Genomic DNA, 14,039 nt, shown 5'->3' on the forward strand with positions numbered 1-14,039 from the left:
TAAAGTAGTGGTGGAACAATAATATTGGATAATAAGAGTTTTTGAGCATTAACTGTGTTGACCACTGTGCTAAGCATTTCATATCAACTGTTTCACTTAATCTCACAATTTGCTGTAAGGCTGTACTTTCTGTCTGTGCTACTCATTTGGATACAGCTCTTCAACTCACCACCCTGCATGGAGCCATTCACAATATATACACATTTCATATTGATATAGAAATACGTATTAAAGTATACTTTGACTCAGCTATTTGCTTCTCATGGATATTTGTTGAAGTGGTTATCAGAGTATATTTATTAAGCTTCACATTTAGAAAAACCAAATATACAAATCAGTCTCAAGGGTCACACACACACACACACACACACACACACACACACACACACACACACACAATCTCCTTAATTAAAAAATAACAGATTTCTCACAGGCACAGAATGAACCTTTGTATTTCTAACGCCTAATAAATGGGTCCCTGCACTGCAGTTTCCCAGTAAATGTGGATGATAGTTGCATCTCTTCCTACCCCTCTGCTTCAACTAATTATAAAGGGAATGATGACTGCTCTCTGTACCTTTATCTAAAAATGAAAACTCACTATCATCATGGAAAACCAATTTAATAAGTGCTTAATTAAAAATGTTTAGTTGCTCTATTAGGGATAATTAAAACTTCAGCTGAAAAGCTTTCCCCACACATAAACTGAACAAGCCCTGGCTTGGGTAGGGGGTGCCCCTTACCATGTAACCAGACTGACACTACAGTTCCATCATGACTGACAGTATCGTCTCTCCTCAATATGAGTAATGTGGAAGGTACTGAAGGTGGCTCTGTCACACAGTTTTATTACAGGGCAAATACTTCAAAGTCAATGACAATGTCAGGTGGTCCCACTTTGTCTTCTGCATGGCCCGTAATCTAATTCATGAGCACTGGAGCTTTTCTTTAAAAAGCTCTTCAATAGAGGACCTTTCTAAAAAGGCTCCTCAGGATGCTCTAACATACACAGAGTTGAGGACCAGTACAACAGATGATCCTCAGCTCGTGAGCAGCTTGAAACCTGTAACTTGACCCAGCACATTGATAGCGTAGCTCTCTGGGTCTTCTCTTTAAAGGCATAAAGTGTCTACCGCTTCTAGAGCAGCAGGATACCCTTCAGTACTCTGGAAAGGACACAACCTAGCCCCCAATGTGAGTTAATCATCTAAAAATCTACAGTGAGCTGGGTTTGCTTTTCAATTCAACCCTCTCATTAGTTAATCATCAAAAGCCTGAAAATAGGAAAGAGCACTTAGGCCTAAAGAGACTGTGTCTTAGGGTGGGGAATACACTACTGTAGAAAGCAAAATGTATGGGGTGAGGATCAAAAGCAATCCCATGATTTTATCTTAAACATAATCCAATGCATCAATTATGGCCATACACCTTTGGATAATACAGTAAGGCCTTGTTATTATACTCTTATCAGACAATGACACTTGTATGACTAATAAACAAACACTACTATTTTGAAAAAGCACCAGTATTTTCCGCTGAAGACTACAGGTAACTTCAATCGATAATTTTAACATCATTCAGTTTATTCTGACCAGCATTTCTTTTAAGAGAGAACATTCATTAAATTATTAATCATGGTATATTTACTAAATCCTACATTCAGGAAAACCAGGCCAAAATGTAAAGCTTTTTACATTTGTAAAATGTAAAGATTTTTAAAGTAAGTTATTTAGATAGACACTGTCTTGCTAACCATGCTTCAAAGTATGTTCTCAAACCATATATTGGAAAGGATCAATAGTTCTATATAAAGGGGTCTTTCTGACATACATGTCTACATTAAAATTCAGCAAGTCTTAAAAGCCTCCCCATTTGCATTATAAAATGCTAATAAAAATGCTGATTCACTCTGGCACTAAACATCAACATAAATATGATATAAATGAAATTTACATTAAACCTCCTGAGAAATGACTACTGCTGGCTTTAACCATAAATGTCAGTAAAGAAACAACAGATTCTGGGCCAAAGGAAACCAACGGTGGTTCCAGGGTCATTCCCACCTTTCTAAAAAGCATAAATTGTCCAAACAGGTAAATTCTGACCTGTTCCTGACCAATAAGAACTCATTTTACTATCACGCAAACATGGTTCTCTGAATAAATTTAAAAAAAGCTTTGAAACAACAGCCCTGAATGAGTCCTGAGATTTTGGCTGCTGTTCTGAGATCTGATGGCTCTTTAAGACAGGAAGAGAGGCTTGATGCTTTTTTTCTTCTTTTTCAGAAAACGTGTACAGGCAATTAGACTACAGTCATAGGATGCTTCCTCATGATTCAGAAGGCATTTCTGTATTTCAATAATAATAATTAGTATGTGCAAAACCCTCCACAGATGCTAATTTATGGAGCACTTAGACACTGCTTCACAACATAACAAGGCAATCCCTGCCCTGAGGCACTTTCTTTCTAAATCGGATGGTAGGTAAAAAACTTTAGAGCGAAAATGAGAGGTGATGTTGGAGGGGGGAACAACAATTAAGGGTTCAAAAAGAGGTGGGATTAAAGAAAGGAACAGACAGAAAAGGAAGGAGGGGTAGTCCTGGAGATAAAGTTCTAGTAGCCTTCACAAAGGGAAAGAAACCTACGAGAGTAAGAAACTAGGATGAGGGACACAGCTGGTAGCAGTCTGGGTTAATCATCGTGCAATTCAAGGATGGAGAGGACGGGTGAGCAGTAGAGCCACAGGGTTGGTAAAGAAGGGACAGCACCTACTTCAAACAAGTTTGGACAAATCTTTCTTTCTTTGCCAAGACCTAAAAAAGACTGCAGCTGTAGCCTCATCCAAAGAACTCAGGAGCAGATGTCTACACTACCTCAGAGTGTGCTCAGATAAACACAGGAATAGGGCTTGGAGACTGCTGCACCCAGTGTGGTTAACAGAGGTTTGCAAGAGGAGTTTATCACTGTCATTTAGAAGTTTAGAACCTAGGCTCTGGAATCTCACTGCCTATGCTGAAATAAATGCCAACTCAGCCATCTAACAGACCTTTGACCATGAGCCAATTGTTTTAACCTCTCTATGCCTCGGCTTGCTCATCTGAATAACTGGGATTGTAAGGCTTCAATCCTTAGCACAGTATCTGGTTTCCCAAGTCACTGGTGTACCACTCAAGAACTGATATTTATTCAAACACTGATTTTCTCAGCCCACTCAGTGACTAGTGGACTCGTGGGGTGATCCCAGGGCTACCGTATACAGCTGAGCGGGCTGTATACTGAACAACTCTGGAGGGAGGCATTATTCATATCATAGTCATTATAGATCTGCATTTTTATTACAATAATTTTCCAACAGATGGCAGTAAAGTAACTTGAGAAAGAAGTATTTTTTCCCTTATTCATACAAAAGAGTTGTATGGACTAGCAGAAGTACAGGACAGCAAGAATCCCCTGTGATACACACTCAAGAAGCTCATAGTCAACATAGGTTAAGGTAAGATTGTAAAAATCCGGGTGTGACAGAGCTCTGGTCTCTTATGCAACCCCTTACTTTCTGTTCCTGCCAACAAGAAGCGGAATGGCCTTTAGCAGCAGGAAGCAGTTTGGGGGATGATGGTTCTCTGGAGTAATTTCTGTCCTCTGCCAAACCGGAGTCTACTTTTACAGCCTAACCCATCTGTTCCTGCTCCTCAGTCCTTCAAACAAAACACGCTTTTAGAAGAGGTTTTACTAGTCCGAGCATGATGACAAATCTGTATGTCCGAGAACTGAAAGACTGAAATGAAATCTTAACACTTTTACAGAAATCTAACCAACCTGGGGAAGTAACATGGTCAGAGTATTCTCTGATGCATGATTTGGGTTTTGGCTGCTTTCTTCTGAAAGTATTTGCTAACATCACTCTCCTGCGTCACTCAAATCTTGGGCAGGAAATATGGAATTCCAAGAGCATACATTTCTGAGTCTTGCTCTCCAGAAGATCCTGGTGCAGATGCTAAGTAGAAAAGTGTTTCTTACTTGCACGTTGTGATTTTTGCCTAACATTATTAAATCCAAAAGAGATATATAATATAAAAATATTGTAAGCCACATACTTAAAAAAATTTCTATTAGCCTCATTAAAGTGAAATGAAATAGGTAAAGCCAATGTTAATAATATAATCTCATTAAATCTAGCCACATTTCAAGCGCCCAATATCCACATGTAACTTCATGGTTACCACCGTGCTAGACAGCCAAAGACCGAAGATAATTTAAGAACAAGCTAAAGAAGGGAATTCCCTGGAGGTCCAGTGGTTAGGATTGTACTTTCACAGTCGAGAGACCAGATTCAATGCCTGGTCAGGGAACTAAGATTCCACAATCCGTGAGGTACACAAACAAACAAAAAAACCAAAGTAAAGAAGAGCCTTCTTGTAAGCTCTATGAGGTACTGCAGAGCATGACAGTAAGACCTCAAGACAGAATGACATTAGTATCTTGTGTTAGCTTTGCTTTTATTGGCTCAGAAGATCATAAAAGGAAAGTCAGCAGAATGACCAGGCTGAAGATTAAATAAGGGGGCAGTCAATAGAGAAACACACAGATGACTCAAATCCACCAATTTTCAGGTATGGTAGACCATTATAAGAAAACCCAAAGCAGATGAAAATGGCTGGTTTAAAACAGTAAATTTATACCCTGAAACTGATTATCAAATTTTGTTCTCTAGTGAGATACTCTTTCTTGAAAGTTTAGAAAAACCTGAAGACTCTATCCCGAAAGGCTCACACTTCTCAAAAAAGCATACGGGCACACCCTGGAGATTTTGCACATTCCAGACTACTTCAATAAAGCGAGCAGTGCAAAAAACAAGTCACAAGAAGCTTTTGGTTTCCTAGTATATATAGAAGTTATGTTTACACTACACTGTAGCCTATTTAAGTGTGCCACAGCACTATGTCTAAAGAAACAACATACCTACCTACATTTTTAAAATGTTATTTTTTAAATTAAATACCTGCAGCTAATAGGATTGTTGGGATTATTAAATATCACAATGCATGTGAAGTGCTCAAAATATGAGCCATTACTATTAATGCTATTATTATTACTGAATGATCACTAAATCTTTAAACCAGAAGGCATCAGACAACCAACTGCCACATAAATCCCACTTTAAACTACTTGGGTAGTTTACTATCATGATAGTAACTATCACTATCTCAAGAGAAGTTGCTATTTAACTTTATAAAATTCTTCTGGGATAATGTATTGGGAAAATTTTTTTACTGATAGTCTTAGTGATTTTGGGGGAGAGGGGCACTTAGTACTAGCTGTAAAGTTTGAATTCAGCCCAACTTTCTAGACAGTGCTGGCTGGCCTAGGAAGTTGACGTGAGTTTCTTTACAAAATTCTAACATAATCTTCATACAGGGATACATAGCCCAGAGACGGCTACCAAGACATATCAAATTTGTCATACAAAAATTATATATATCAAGTTGAAATTACATCTTTTTTCCTACAATTGGAACAGTATTCTGCCTGCAGCAACTTCAGTACTGCTTAAACAAAGTAGAAATGAAAGATTTAAATGTTTACTTTTATGTTTATATAAAAATATGACTATGAGAAGAGTGGTTAAATCTGGAGCTTTCAGAGCAGAAAAACCAGGCCAGTATTTCTTTGCCTCTTTAAAAATCAGGTTTAAAATTCCTTTTCTACCAAGTCTCGCTTTCCAGATTGGGGAAGGAATGTAAAAAGCTACATTTATGTGAAGACAAAAAATTTAAAGACATCATATAAGTAGTTCTATTAAAAACTAGAATTCAGCAATCCTATGTATGTGCTTGAAAACAATACCCTAAGACTGCCTCGGATGAAACAAATTTTACAGAACGGCACACGCTCTCTCAACATTGCTGACTCAGAAGACTACAGAGGCATAACCTTAAACAGCAACTGTTACAACAGCTAAAACACAACACAAATACCCAGGACAAATGCCAGGTTAGGAGTTAAATGTAATTCATCACAGGAAATAATGAATGTCTCTTTGAGAAGTAGATTAACCGAACTATATTTTCTAATTACTGCAAGTCTCTTGTGCATTAATATTGCTATATTTCATCCTGCTACTCATTTAAAAGGCCAAACTATTTCCTCCGTTTGCCAAATTGTTTTTAAGTCTCTTCTCTTTTTGGAAGAGGCCCCAAAATGCAAAGCACAACTGTGGCTCTTCTCTCAAACAGCTCTCTGCCTGTATTATGAAATTCTCAGACAGGTTTATGCCTCAACTGAGTTTCACATGAATACAGAACTTCATGCATACTCCTGCTCTGAAGCTGAAGGTATGTCTCAACCATCAGATAATGGTCCTGTACCAGGACTAACTCAGATTGTATCAGTATCTGAGATGGCATGTTAATCATCACAACTACATGAATCGCCTATAATAGGCCAGTAACCACACTCTACTTTATATACATTATCTCACTTAACTATGACAATAACTCTAAGGGGTGGAAATTTTTCTCATTTTATAGAACAGAAAGCATAGGCTCAAGGAGGCTTGATGAGCCATTCAAAGTTACACACACCTAGTAAAAGGCAGGCTTCTTAACCTTTGATTTTAAGTTCAGTACTTCTACTACATCACAAATAACTCAATATTGTGACAGTACTATTAATACCCTTTAACTGAAGTCACTAGTTTATTAAAACTCCAGTAAATTTATTTGTCATGGAGAAAAATCACTAAAACAAGATGAGATGTACAGCTAACATAAGGTTATATGTAAAAAAAAGTATCAACTTTAGCTAACATTAGTTTTTACCCCATGTTACTAGATGATGGCTTATTTCTGAGTTCCTCATCCTGAATTAGGACATATACTATAGCCTTTGATTTATCTAATGACCAGTTAGTTGCACATAAACTGAACTGCCTCTAATACAAATGTTTCACACAAATGCACTGGCTACAAGGCTATCAAGAAGACAGACTCATGGAAGGGGCAAGACTTGGAAACCATTTCTTGTTTGTTGATGTCTTTGATGTTTAGCTTATGTAACCTATACAGAAAACTAACCCTTTGGGTAAAAACTTTCACCTGGCTTTCGATGAAGTCAATATCTGGTTCCAATAACTTCAATGGAAAAGGTCTAGAAACAAAATCAGAAAACATTTAAAAGAAACCTCTGTAGGTTTCTCATATGAATAGATATTCCATGGCTCAGTAGATGGACTTGGTGATTACTAGGCAGAGAATACACAGCTTGGGGTTTTTGTTCAAGGTATTTTAAAATCCTAAATTCAACCACAGATAGGAGTTCCTCTATATTCTTTTTATTGGCCCACCTTTCCCTCCGGAGAAGCCAATTAAATGTCATCTTCACGACCAGTCTAGTTACAATATGACCAAAGCAAGTGGTAATTTACACTTCTAGCATAGGTTTCATTGCGTCTGTGCACTCAGTCACTCAGTCATGTCTAACTCTTTGGGACTCTGGACTATGGCCCATCAGGCACCTCTGCCCATTTTCCAGGCAAGAATGCTGCAGTGGGTTGCCATTTCCTCCTCCAGGGGATCTACCTGACCCAGGGATCAAACCTGCATCTCCCACACTGGCAGGTAGATTCTTTACCACTGAGCCGCCTGGAAAGCCCATATTGCTTCATTACATACCTTATTATTTTTGTTCAAAGTGTAAGTTTAGTAACCCAGTTTCTCAAATACAAAGTTAAAAGAATTTTTTTTAAAGGATAGTAACTAACTATATTGTGATTTAGAATTCAAAAGTTTAAATGTAAACCAAAAAAGGTGAAATTTCAACCCTTGGTCTTTAAATACTGTTTTCAAATGTAGGATTTGATTACATGATGCATAGAATCTGACATAAGTTTTTCTTAAGAAAGTATTTTTACAATAAAATATAACTTTTAATACTTAACTATTCTGCAAGTAAATATTTAGCATTTAGGTAATTAGCTTCTATACTAAATGCACAGATTTTCTATTGCAGGAAGACTTTCTTCAAGGACACCTAGAATGACAGAAAGCAGTCAAGTGTGTGTGTGTGTGTGTGTGTGTGTGTGTGTGTGTGTGTGTGTGTGTGTGTAGGCCATGCCCCACAGCTTGTGAGATTAGTTCCCCTGTGTGTGTGAGTGTGTGTGTGTATGTAGGCCATGTCCCACAGCTTGTGAGATTAGTTCCCCAACCAGATATTGAACCTGTGCCCCCTATAGCGGAAGTGCAGAGTACTCATCACTGGATGACCAGGAAATTCCTAGGTATAATATAAAATTACTCAGATGATTAAATTACACTGAAATATTTGGGTGTACAACATCAAATTACTTAGATATATAATTAGTATATTATAAAGCCTTGCATTTTTAGCAATCAAATAAAAAGTTTAAGTACAAAATTTTTCATCAGTAAGGTTTAACTGATCTAACAGATAAATTGTACATACGTATACAGAATTTTGTAATAGTAAGGATAGAAAGCTCAGTGCCAAAAAACTGATGCTTTTGAACTGTGGTGTTGGAGAAGACTCTTGAGAGTCCCTTGGACTGCAAGGAGATCCAACCAGTCCATTCTGAAGGAGATCAGCCCTGGGTGTTCTTTGGAAGGAATGATGTTAAAGCTGAAACTCCAGTACTTTGGCTACCTCATGTGAAGAGTTGACTCATTGGAAAAGACTCTGATGCTGGGAGGGATTGGGAGCAGGAGGAGAAGGGGACAACAGAGGATGAGATGGCTGGATGGCATCACCGACTCGATGGACTTGAGTTAGAGTGAACTCCGGGAGTTGGTGATGGACAGGGAGGCCTGGCGTGCTGCGATTCATGGGGTCACAAAGAGTTGGGCACGACTGAGTGACTGAACTGAAGGTTATCTATGCATTTGTTGTTATTGTTCAGCTGCTAATTCATGTCCAACTCTTTGTGACCCCATGGACTGCAGCACAACAGGCTTCCTTGTCCTTTGCCATCGCCCAGAGTTTCCTCAAATTCATGTCCAATGAGTCAGTGATGCCATCCAACCATTTCATCCTCTGTCGCTCCCTTCTCCTCCTGCCCTCAATCTTTCCTAGCATTGGGTTCTTTTCCAATGAGTCAGCTATTTGTATCAGATGGCCAAAGTACCAAAGCTTCAGCTTCAGCATCCGTCCTTCCAATGAGTATTCAGGGCTGATTTCCTTTAGGATTGACTGGTTTGATCTCCTTGCTATCCAAGGGACTCTCAAGAGTCTTCTCCAGCACCACAATTCAATGCACAATATCTAATTCTATGCACAATATCTATGTCATCGATTAAAAAAAATAGAGGCCTGAAGAACCAAGCTGGCAACAGAACCCGACTTCAAAGTACTATTCTTTTCACTCACCAAGTTACCTCATTCGCAAAATTACTAAGAAGGTCATTGTTTGTGCATAGCCTTTCTTGATGATTATTTAATCTAAAATAATAAAGATAGTTTCTATGCCAAGAAGCTCATGAAAGCTATATAATAACTTGAGAAAAACAGTTTGGAGGCTCTTCAAAAAGCTAAACAAAGACTTATCATGTGGCCCAGCAATCCCAGGCCTAACTTTATCACCCAAAAGAATTTAAAGCAGGAACTTAATAGATAATTATATGCGAATGTTCAAAGCAGCATTATTCACAATAGCCAAAAGGTAAAAACAAAAATGACCAAAGTATCTATCAACAGATAAATAAACAAAATATTCATGGAATATTATTAAAATATTTTTCAGCCATAAAAAGGAATGACGTTCTGACATATGCTACAATAAGGATTAAACCTGAAAATATGCTAAAAGACACTCACAAAAGGACAAATATTGTATACGATTCACTCTTAAAATATCCATCATAGTGAACTCATAGAGACATAAAGTAGATTAGGGATTACCAGAGCCAAACGCTGGACTGGAAGAAACACAAGCTGGAATCAAGATTGCTGGGAGAAATATCAATAACCTCAGATATGCAGATGACACCACCCTTATGACAGAAAGTGAAGAGGAGCTAAAAAGCCTCTTGATGAAAGTGAAAGAGGAGAGTGAAAAAGCTGGCTTAAAGCTCAACATTCAGAAAACGAAGATCATGGCATCTGGTCCCATCACTTCATGGGAAATAGATGGGAAACAGTAGAAACAGTGTCAGACTTTATTTTTTTGGGCTCCAAAATCACTGCAGATGCTGACTGCAGCCATGAAATTAAAAGACGCTTACTCCTTGGAAGAAAAGTTATGACCAACCTAGATAGTATATTCAAAAGCAGAGACATTACTTTGCCGACTAAGGTCCGTCTAGTCAAGGTTATGGTTTTTCCTGTGGTCATGTATGGATGTGAGAGTTGGACTGTGAAGAAAGCTGAGCGCCGAAGAATTGATGCGTTTGAACTGTGGTGTTGGAGAAGACTCTTGAGGGTCCCTTGGACTGCAAGGAGATCCAATCAGTCCATTCTGGAGGAGATCAGCCCTGGGATTTCTTTGGAAGGAATGATGCGAAAGCTGAAGCTCCTGAACTTTGGCCACCTCATGTGAAAAGTTGACTCATTGGAAAAGACTCTGATGCTGGGAGAGATTGGGGGCAGGAGGAGAAGGGGACTCAGGATGAGATGGCTGGATGGCATCACGGAATCGATGGACGTGAGTCTGAGTGAACTTCGGGAGATGGTGATGGACAGGGAGGCCTGGCGTGCTGCGATTCATGGGGTTTGCAAAGAGTCGGACACGACTGAGCAACTGAACTGAACTGAACTGAGGTTGGAAGGAATGGAGAACTACTGCTTAATGGTTACAGAGTTTCTTTTTTGGGGTGATGAAAAATTTGGAGTATAAACAGAGGTTATGGTTGTACAATGCTGCTGCTGCTGCTAAGTCACTTTAGTCGTGTCCGACTCTGTGCGATCCCATAGACGGCAGCCCACCAGGCTCCCCCATTCCTGGGATTCTCCAGGCAAGAATACTGGAGTGGGTTGCCATTTCCTTCTCCAATGCATGAAAGTAAAGCATAGTTGTACAATAGTCTGAATATAATTGATGTCTCTGAATTATACACGTAAATATGGTTGCAAATTTCATTAGATTTTTATTACAATAAAGTCATCAGGAAGTAATTTCCTTGACAGAATCCTTTATACCATTCTTCGTCTTCAAAACACTTAATTCTAGAATCCTGTCTTTAATAACTATCAAAATTCTCCAGGCCAGAATACTGGAGTGGGTAGCCTTTTCCTTCTCCAGCGGATCTTCCCAACCCAGGGATCGAATCCAGGTCTCCCGCATTGCTGGTGGATTCATAATCAGCTGAGTCACAAGGGAAGCCCATAAACAGTTCCAACAACATTAGAAAATAACAATATGGGAAACCAGGTAAAAGACTTATGGGAATTCTCTGTACTGTTTTTGCCATTTTTCTGTAAATCTAAAACTGTTCTGAAAAAAAAAAAAAAAAGGCAACTTGAGTTCTCTATGAGTTCAGCCCAAATTACACAAAAACTCCTTGAGCCACCTTTTAAAGCTCTAATAAGAATCTGAGCAGAGCTAATAATGTAGAAAAGGGAAATGGGTATAAGAGAAGAGTAAATTTACTATTCCTCCAACCTTACTAGAGACCATCTAAGTAACTTCACTTTAAGGAAATGGAAAACATTTCCCTGCCCCTAATCCACTTCCCCAATTCCTTCTCAGACTAACTTTAGTTAATATTAATACATAAATATATTAAATTAAATTACTAAAATGTTCTTTTATACAAGATCTCAGTACTCATATCTTTGGCTCTAAAATAAACATGAGGATGGAATTACATGTGCTAAATGACCAGCTATCACTGAATAAACATCTCCTTCTAGCACAGTGCCTTATTTTCTCTGACATTAATGTGCATGATTATCTTATCTGAAGCGACACATGAGGAAAAACATTAGCTTTTATATGAAAGAACCGAAAATACAGTTAGGATAAGAATAGAAATTTAGAACAGTTTTATTCAAATTGCCATACCAAGATGGCCACAACAAAGATTTGCTGTCTACTCTTACTGATTTTCATACCAGCTGTTAAATTAGATTGATCATCTACAAGGCACGTCAATTTCTATCAGTGGAATCTTTTATAAAAGTTCTAATAGATACATAAAAAATTCAACACACTCTCCAAAACTTAAAAAATTAACCTTACATACTAAATGGTAATGGATAAGAAAACTTGACTGACACTGGTCTTCTTGGAATACATATGTAGAGAAAATAGTCTAATAAAAATTAGTTAAGAAAATGAAGCAAAGACACAATTAGAATTCACAGACACAATTACAACTAACTTTTAGCAAATAAGTTTTTAGCTCTTGCACAACCAAACTATCTATACATCCAAACCACAGTTTGTTAGTTCAACTTCTCCTTTGTCACTTTAAGCTCCACTGCAAGGGCTTTGATCATCCAGGCCATGTAATTACCTTTAAGGAGCATGCTTAGGGTGTTTTCTGTACTACAGGTCCATACAGCATTTCTCTTTGTCCTCTTGGGAACAGAACATCAATTGCTTTCAGCTAAATGCACTCACATATGAATATTTTAGTACAATCTAATGCTTCTATACCAACCCCAAAGGAACAGAGCATCAATTTGTGAACACCATTTTCTTAGAGTTAAAAGCCAAGCTGGATAATGCAGTATGAAAGGGGTTGTCACTCTTTAGCTTTTTAGCAAGTCAGAAAAGCAGTCCATAAATTCAGTCCCAGCTGTGTACAAATAACTCCCATAAAGTTTGTTCATACACAGACTTTTCAACATTAGTGAATTTTCTTCAAAAGAACTCAGAAAAAATGTCTTGTCTTAGTAAATTCTCCCCAAAACTGTTTTATCTAGTAAGTATTCATCAAGTCTTAAAATTATAAATGAACCACTAATCTATTAGTAAAATACCAAAATACAGACAAAGTAATCTACTTACACTAAGTGAAAAAACAAATTTCTCTGGCAGGACACAACAGAAACTCTTTAATGACTGCAATATGTTTATTTATACGTTTGAATGGTGAGGTAGGTAAAGTCATCAATGGGGCTTCTAAAAGGTAATCCAGGAAAAAAGTTAAATGGGAACTACTACTAACTATGTCAAAGCTAAAAAAGCTGTATTTATTAAATTCTAGTCATAGCATAAATCTGACACTCTATTAAGCTCAACACATGTTAATTAATGCCCTAACAAAATCCAATGAAATTATCAGATAACAGTTAAAGAATTCAATACCTGTTCATGATTTCAAAACAGAAAAACCTCTAACAAACTAGATTTAGAATACTAATTCGCGATTATAAATAGTGTATTAATTCACAGTACTCATACTATCTGCCAGGCACAGTTTTAAGTGTTTGACATAGACTAATGCATTAAATCTTCAGAACTTCCACATGATACAGATTGTTACCACTACCATTACACAGCTGAAAAAACGGCGGTACAGAGAGGCTAAATGATCTGTCCAAGGTCACACAGCAAGCCAGTGGTAACACTAAGAACTGAATTCAGGCAACCTGGCTACACAGTCTGGACTGCTAACCATCTTTAACCATGATATGACACTGTCTATTGAAGCAAACTGCTTTAGCAGCATTCCTAGTGGTGAAACACTAGAATTCCCTTGAAAATAAGAGACAGGGACGTTTATCAATCAACATGCCAAATATGGAGCTTGACAAATTAATTCTAAAACTGTGGGAAATGACAGAGTCAAGAATAGCTGAGACAATTCTGGAGAAGAATGGGGGAGATGGGTATTGCCTAAGTAGGTAATTTTATTACAAAGCTCAAAGAGCAGTTTCGGTACAATCATAAACAACTGACAGACAAAACACAGAATCCAGAAAGAGACTTCTGCACATATGTAAACTTGATATGTAAAAGATCTGGGGCAGAAGAAAATGAGTAATAAATGATTAGCTACATGAGGAAAAATTAAATAGTTACTTCATACCAAACAAACAATTAAATCAAGTAGATTAACTGAGTGTGAAATATGAAAAGCAA

The 14,039-nt window shown here is 37.8% G+C and overlaps 1 protein-coding gene across 2 annotated transcripts in view; it reads right to left on the reverse strand.

Moving 5' to 3' along the window:
* Positions 1 to 14,039, reverse strand: part of ETFA (electron transfer flavoprotein subunit alpha) — a 76,009-nt gene that overhangs the window by 18,581 nt on the left and 43,389 nt on the right. The window lies entirely within an intron of this gene.

This window comes from Ovis aries, chromosome 18 (genome assembly GCF_016772045.2).
Source record: "Ovis aries strain OAR_USU_Benz2616 breed Rambouillet chromosome 18, ARS-UI_Ramb_v3.0, whole genome shotgun sequence".
NCBI lineage: Eukaryota > Metazoa > Chordata > Mammalia > Artiodactyla > Bovidae > Ovis > Ovis aries.